This window comes from Rhagoletis pomonella, unplaced genomic scaffold (assembly GCF_013731165.1).
Source record: "Rhagoletis pomonella isolate Grant_MI unplaced genomic scaffold, Rhpom_1.0 Rhpom_scaffold_00001, whole genome shotgun sequence".
Taxonomy (NCBI): Eukaryota; Metazoa; Arthropoda; class Insecta; order Diptera; family Tephritidae; genus Rhagoletis; species Rhagoletis pomonella.
Genome location: NW_023458555.1, coordinates 3,160,232 through 3,167,777, shown reverse-complemented (window position 1 = coordinate 3,167,777; position 7,546 = coordinate 3,160,232). Strand labels below are relative to the sequence as shown.

The 7,546-nt window shown below is 34.9% G+C and overlaps 2 protein-coding genes across 3 annotated transcripts in view; one reads left to right on the top strand and one right to left on the bottom strand.

Moving 5' to 3' along the window:
* The window catches only part of LOC118736502 (trichoplein keratin filament-binding protein), a 170,713-nt gene that overhangs the window by 40,149 nt on the left and 123,018 nt on the right, over nucleotides 1-7,546 (bottom strand). The gene's annotated exons all lie outside the window — the stretch shown is intronic.
* Nucleotides 1-7,546, top strand: part of LOC118750274 (peptidoglycan-recognition protein LB-like) — a 32,416-nt gene that overhangs the window by 3,924 nt on the left and 20,946 nt on the right. The window lies entirely within an intron of this gene.

The following is a 7,546-nucleotide window of genomic DNA, read 5'->3' as shown; positions in this document are numbered from 1 at the left end:
GGCTGAGCGAGCAACAGGGGCAAAGTGGTGCGGCGGTGGAGTAGCTGTGGTGTGTAGGAACTGCAGCTTACAGCTGCCACTTTGCGGTTACTCAGCTTGCAACACGTTTGCGATCAACCAACTGGCCAACTTCTGTTCCGCCTTTCGGTCACACAACAATTTTCGGTCAACAGGGCAGACGGCAGCTCACGGAAAATGTAAGCAGTATTTAATAGAAAAAGTTCGCAGATTTTCAGCAAAAAATCGGTTACTTTCGCTAGAATCATTAAAAAGCAACACCAAAGAAGGAAATGCATAAATATTGATAATGTTACATATAAACAGCTGGGTAGTATCCGGTGGATCGGAGTGATTTCGCGAAACTTGCCGCTGGTGCGTGTGCGTGTTTATGTACAATGTGTGCATTAGGGTGGTCCAAAAATGAAGTAAAGACGGAATTTTTATGCTCTCACCATTGTTCAATACCGAAATTTTTTATTTAGAGTTCGCCTCCAAGCGCTCAAAGTTTCCCATGTACACATATTATCTGGGGAAAAATCACTTTTCGTAGAAATGGTATAGAATTCTTGAGAAGCAATATAATTCGATCGGAAAACTTTGTTTCTCTTCAGGAAATACCCAATAATAATACGCAATTATTTAACTAACAATTTTTTCATAGCAACTATATTTTATAGGTCCGCCAAAGCGCCCAGAAAATGCCAGAAAATGCAATGGGGGGATAAAAACCAAAACCTTTAGTATTAAAAATTGGTTAAATAAACAATTGGGTATTGTTATTGGAAGTCTCCTGAAGAGAACCAGAGTTTTCCGAACGAAAAACATTGATTTTCAAGAATTCAATACCATTTCTACGAAAAGTTGTTTTTCCCCATATAAAATTATTATAATATTATGGAATACTTTGAGCGCGTTGAGCGATTTTTAACAAATTTTTTATTTAAAAATAAAAAATATTGGTCTACTTGCTTCGATATAGAACAATCCTAGGGGGTTTAAAATTACAACTTTGCTTGTTTTGGACTACCCTAGTATACATACATAAGTAGTTGGTTAACAAAGAAATTCCACCTAAATAAACCAGAGTTTTCATTTCGAAATATCAAAATTGCACAAATTTGGCATGGCGTATGTATGTACTTAGATATGCGACGTGCGCATTACAATTTCAAAATTATGCTTTCGAACTTTTTTTTCGGTGGCAGAAGGCTTTTGCTTTTTGTTAATTATGTATCCTTTTTCTAATTTTGCTGGCAGCAATTACATCCGCTTTTGTTGCATTAACATACATTGCAAAGTTTAGAGTAAATTTACGTATGTAGATTGAATTAAATATAAATTAAACGAAAATAAGCTGTAAGTAAACTGTGTGTATATACAGTACCGGTCATATCTATAGCACGCCATTTCCAAGTGATATTGTGTGCCCCTTATGTTTATTTATTTATTTTTAAGAATTTTCAATTAAAATTTAGTTCATTCTCAGACAAACCCCATATATGCCCAAGTTCAACAATTTGTCGAAAACTACAAAAAAGTGTAACAAACTTTCACCTAAATTTCAAACTTTTTTCTCGGAAGTGATAGAATTTTTTTGAGTACACAGTTTTTTAGCCCCTGCAATTTTAGTCTGATAATGTGCAAATTTCAAGTGGCTACGAATTACCGTTAATTTTTTTAGAATTTTTTTGTCGCATTGGCTTCTATATCTACTATATATTTTTGGAAGAATGTATGTATGTATGTATACATCGTTATCGATTTCATGCATATAACATGTGAAAGATAAAGCAGTCGATGTGCCTAACTGGAGTGTTTGCCTCTAGTTAGTGTTAATTGTACATGGTGCAAATGACCCTTAGGGCCGGTTGTTCAATGTCTGGTTATGACCACCACTACACTATCGACGATTTCTACCTCCGATTTGGGTTAATCAGACATTGAACAACAGGCCCTTAGTCTCTATCAAGGAATAGCACTACAATCGTTGACAGCCAAAAGGCTTTGAAATGCATTCGGCGAGGTGGATAACTCCATGCCGATTTGTTAGAGAAAAAAAGGAAAGAGCTTTACTGAACCTGAGCCTATCTATTCTTGACCATTCAGTATTTTTGACCTTCATATGGCTGAGTTTAGTACGAAAGCTCTGAAAGACTTGTTCGTAAAGTTTTCTCTAAATATAATAGATCAGCCTCAAAGATGGGGTACATCAAAGGAGCGCCAATGGCAAAAATTGCGCACAAAAAAATATTGACTCAGCTTTCCTTTGAATCAGTTTTGTTTGGCAATATTACAAATCTCATCGCAGAATCTGTTAGAAAAAATATCTCGCAGTCTCTCCCTTTCAGAATTTTTATTAGAAGAATATTAAGGTGACACAAGTGACATTGGATTAAGCGAACTTTATCTTTTTTCGCAGCTATCAGCGGCAAGCACTGCACATGGCAATAGAAACTACAGCAATAAATATTATCGCATCCCCATTATCACATTTAAAATTAAGCTCCCTTTTTTCGTGTATCATCAATCCAGACTACACGCATACCTAAATCCGAGTTGTGGCCGGAAATATAAATTTTCATTTTTTTCATTTTTTTTTTGTTCGGTGGCACACTAAACCGCACCGAATTTTTTAAGTGTTGCGGTTGGGCGGCATGTTTACATTTTGTTTCTGCAATATTTGGATGCTGTGGTTCACAAAACTTTCACATTTCTGATTTTCTGTTTAGGGCGCTTTTGCCAAGCGCCATGGTAGGCGGCACCAACAGTGTGGCACTAGCATGTCAAACCTCACTCGCGCGCCCATTCGTTATTTTTATTTTTATACTCCATACAAAGCTGCGGTGTCGATGAATTTTTTAAAAGTTTTAAAAAATTTCGAAAACATATTCTAACTAAAGATTTACATGTGTTTCATGTGCCCTAAGCCTTTCGTGTTTTCGGGTAAAAAGTTATTTGCATTTGCCGAGAACTTTTTTAACTCGCCGAAAGGTACTCGTAGCTATGGGTACTAAAACTACTTGCATGTAAATAAATGCACATGAATTAATTTTTATCCTTTAGGCATTGAAATGTGTAGAGCGAACCAAAAGCTGCTTTTTAGTGGTTTTATATTAAGTTCTGAAAATAATTTTATCTGCATACAAGCATATTAGGGTGCCCAACAAAAAAAAATTTTTTGGAAATTTCAAGAAATATGATTGCCTATTTTTATAGATTTTTTAGAAATAATTTAGGTCTCGCGACTTGTCATTTATAGACCTTTAAAATAATGTATTATAATCTATTGTCAGACTTTAATTGTTGGAATTTTTCATCGGGTTAATAAAAAAAAAACATTTTTTCTTAATTTTTTTTTAATTTCTACAATTTAAAAATATGTAGTACTACCTTAAATTAAATCTACTTTCAAATAAATTGATACCTCATTTTTTGCAATCACACAAATATTGTCGAAGTTAGGTATTTGTATTTGTGTATTGGCTAAGGAATTCATCAATATTTATTCAAAACTGATACAAAAAGGAAGGAAATTAGGGGGTAGGGTCTCGAAATTAAAAAAATATATATATTTTTGATGGGCACCCTAATGCATATGTATGGAGTATATGTACTCGATACTATATAGTAGTTGCATACGTATTTTGTGTGGCGCGAAAGCGAGAGTCATGGCACATGAGTGGAACATAAAGCCACATTTTTCGTGATATACAGTGACTCAAACAAATGACCACGTGTTGTTTTTTTTTAATTTTCGTAATATTTTTCCAGCATTCTTTTTTTGTTATGTTTATATAAAAATATCGTCTAAGCTTTAACCACAACCGTGTAAATCACAGTTGCACACTTAATACAAAATTTAGGAAAATTCAATTATAGAAATCGGTTAACGTGGTCCTAAGTTATGCGGTATCATACATATAAAAAAAAATATTCCGGCGAATTGATAACCTTCCTCCTTTTTGTGAAGTCGGTTAAAAAAAGTATTTCTGATCACAACTGAGTAACCACGAAAGCAAGAGGTCGTCGTATTGGAAAAATTTTCTAAAGAAGGTTTGGTGCAGGACGTTAAGATATCCTTGCACTGCTAGAGCTTTGGGCCTATAGAGCTTCGATAGGAAAGATTGTTTCCAATAAAAAGTTTAACACTTTTAAATGGACTACTACCTACTCGGTATTTCTTCTTCCTTTATATAGTCCTGAAAGAGTAAAGAATATTCAGTATATTTACTATATATATATATATATAACTCTGGGCTGCCTTTGTGAAAAAAATCTTTTTTCAAAACATTGAAATGTTATCATGAAAAGACAAAAATTTTTGAGCTGGCAGAACCAAGGGGTAAACTAAAATGCTAAATCTTGCTCTGAGTTGGACTTATACAATTGGAACGCTCCCAAGTGCTACTGGTTATGCTGGTCGTTACGGGTCCTTCGGCTTATATAAAAGTAATCCAGCAGAATGGACTTTCCGGCAATGATAACTGTCGTATCCTTCGCTCTCCAGAGGGCTCTCTTAGTCGGCAGTGTCTTCATTCGTATTTTTTCGACTGTCTGCCAAACATTTGTTCGACGGAAATCTGAGAAGTACAATGCTCTTATGGGCAATGTTATTGTTTTTGTTTCCACGTGGATGGTCGAAGTCAATCAGCGCACAGCCACAGCATGCTGCAGCAGCTTAATCCAACTTGATCAAGGCGTGATGAAGCACTCTATCAAATTCACCTTAATAAATACATCGAAATAAAACTACCGTTTTGGCTTCTTTCAGAATACTCCTCCACTACAAACAACAAACACGCTTAAGCAACAACAAAAGGCCCGCTCGAACAAAATCACACCCCTTTGAATGAAAAATTTAAACTTTGCAATCGAACAGTTCATAAAGTACCAAAGTCACACAACAACAATACCAAATTGAACACTAGCCAGCAAGAGGCGAGAACCTCAAATATTGCAGGGGACTCGTTCATACATTTTCGCAAGCGGAAAGGGCAATTGAAACCACTTGCGCATTTTGCCGCTAAATTTTTTTTCAATAGCCCTTATATATAAATAAGATTAGTTTTCGTTTTGTTAGGGTCGGTTGTTGTTGTTGTTGTTGTTATAGCAATAAAGGGCGCCACTATGTAAACCGGAAAACAGCAATTAATTGTTGCAATGGCGCACAACAACGGCAACAAAGGGCCAATGTCAATTGAAAAGACAAACGAGCAGAAAAGTAGAAATTGTTGCAAGCAACATAAAGCACGGCTACCAAAGCAATAATAATAACAAATAAAATCGGCGCTCATAAATATAATAAATATATTATATACATATGTATGTATGTATGTATTTATGTAAAAATATGTAGATATGTGTGTATGGTCTGCTAGTGTGAATGTGCGTTAATCGAGTGAAGCGCAATGAAAGCACACCGCGCGGAAAAAATGCCATTTTATTGCGCTTTTCTGTGTGTTTGAAGCTGTTCTTGTCGCAGTCAATTTTATCGTCCTATTCTCGCCTTTGCCTTTTGCACATTTTGCTCGATGGAAAAAGTGCAGCAGCGCGTGGAAAAACAGCGACTCATTGTGTTTGTGTTGTTGCTATTTTTCCGCTGTGATTTTCAATTGAGCTGTAAAATGCAGTTTGCGGCTATTGTTGTTGTTTTTGCTTTTACTTTTGTTATTAGCTGCCACCGTTGCTGCGGCAGTTAGTTGGCTTGCCATGGCTCGATGGTCGTCAATGTTTATTGCTGTTAACGCGCGAGCAACAGCAGCAGCCGCAGCAGCAATTGCTGTGCATACATATGTACATATGTATGTATGTATCTACTACGTTGCTATTTATTTTTATTTTCACATTTATTTATTTTTTTTGCTACTGTCGTTGTTATTTTTGTAGTGACTGCTATTGTGACGAAAACGAAATTGCCAACAGTTTTTCCGAAACACTGGCGATTTTATTGCTGCAACCAATTCTACTGCTGATGCCGCTGCTTTATTGTTTTGTTTACCATTAGCAAACAAATAACAATTTTCAGTTTGCCTTCGGTCAATTTTTATAAATTCACTCGTGAAAAGTCTGCGCTTTAAGGGTGCATGGTTTTTGTTGTTGGGTTTCTACGCTTCAACAACAAAAGCAGCAACCATCGATATTTGGCCATTGTCAGTAGTACTGATGTGCAAGTATTTGTTGCAGTTGCTCCTTTTGTGGCTCTTTAAATAAAGTGCTTTAGTAAACAAGAAATCAACCCGTTAACAACATTTTTTTGAAAGCTGAAATGCTGAAAATAAATTAAAATGTGAAATAATTCCTTTTTTTTTGTGTTTTCTTTTCTTTTTTTTGTGATAGCATCTCCCTGTCATCCACCAAAGCTTTAATAGAAATGATGATTTGTAGAAAAATGTAGATCTTATCAAGTGTACAGCAAATAATGCAAATCTATTCAAGCGATTGATTTCCACAGGCTATTTTAAACGGACTTTTCATCTACTTAGTTTTTATAAGAACATTTGGGCACATAGTTTCGTAAAAAAAAATTATGTCATGTCTCCGACTCGCTTACAATTTTCATGTTCTTCTTCAAATCGTTATAGCTCGGGTCTATTATCTGAACGTCGCTTTAAAGTTAGAGAAAGGGGCTTAATATTTCTAAATATAAGATGTCCATGATTGTCCTAAGGCTATCTTAGCTATTAAAGTTGAACTTTTTGAAGTAGATTTACGTAGTGAACACCAGTAAATTGCGGATTTAAAATTAAACCAACGTAATCACTCACTGTTTAATTCTCTATAAAAAACATGGTTCCAAAAAATGGGCTTTTTCAAGAACTATTTTTAAAATATTTTTTTTTTATGGCGAGATGTTTTATTTTGTGAGAGTCAACAATTTTTTGTAACTTATTTTCGAAAGCTTAGGATGAGATATATTTAGCAAAGGTGTTAAAAAACATTTTTATGCAAGACACAAAAATTTTATTGCAGATTCAGATAGAATATTCAAAGCATTTGTTATTCACACTTAATGGGATTCATCAATATTTACAAAATTGGTTCGTTAATAAACCAGAACGACCATACAAATATGATTTTTTTATAGACAGGCCATTCATCGAGAATCAAGCAACACCTTCGGCAACTCCCATTGATTTCCATAATCTCATTGAATTCCATAATCATCATTCCATAAATATCTGAAGCAACACGCAATCGATGGGCTGATATAGACAAGAGTTTAGTAAGTCGCTACAACAAAAACAGCAGTGAACGATTTTTGTTCGGGTTGACTTTTATTTTTTTTTTAGTAATTTTCTGCAGTGCCAAAAGAGATGCTGGGATACATGTTCTATGGTCCTCACCGTTTGCCTTGAAAAACAATTATAATACCAACTCATTGAAGAAAACGAGAAGTGCTGTTCCAACAATAAAACTGCACAATTGCTCCATAGATATTTAGGTGTAGAAAAGTTTATAATTTTTAAATGAAAAGTAAAATAAAAAAGTCATTCGTTCGGTTTAGACTATTTTTTTTTAGAGTGTAGAATTTTGCATTGCCTTGCAT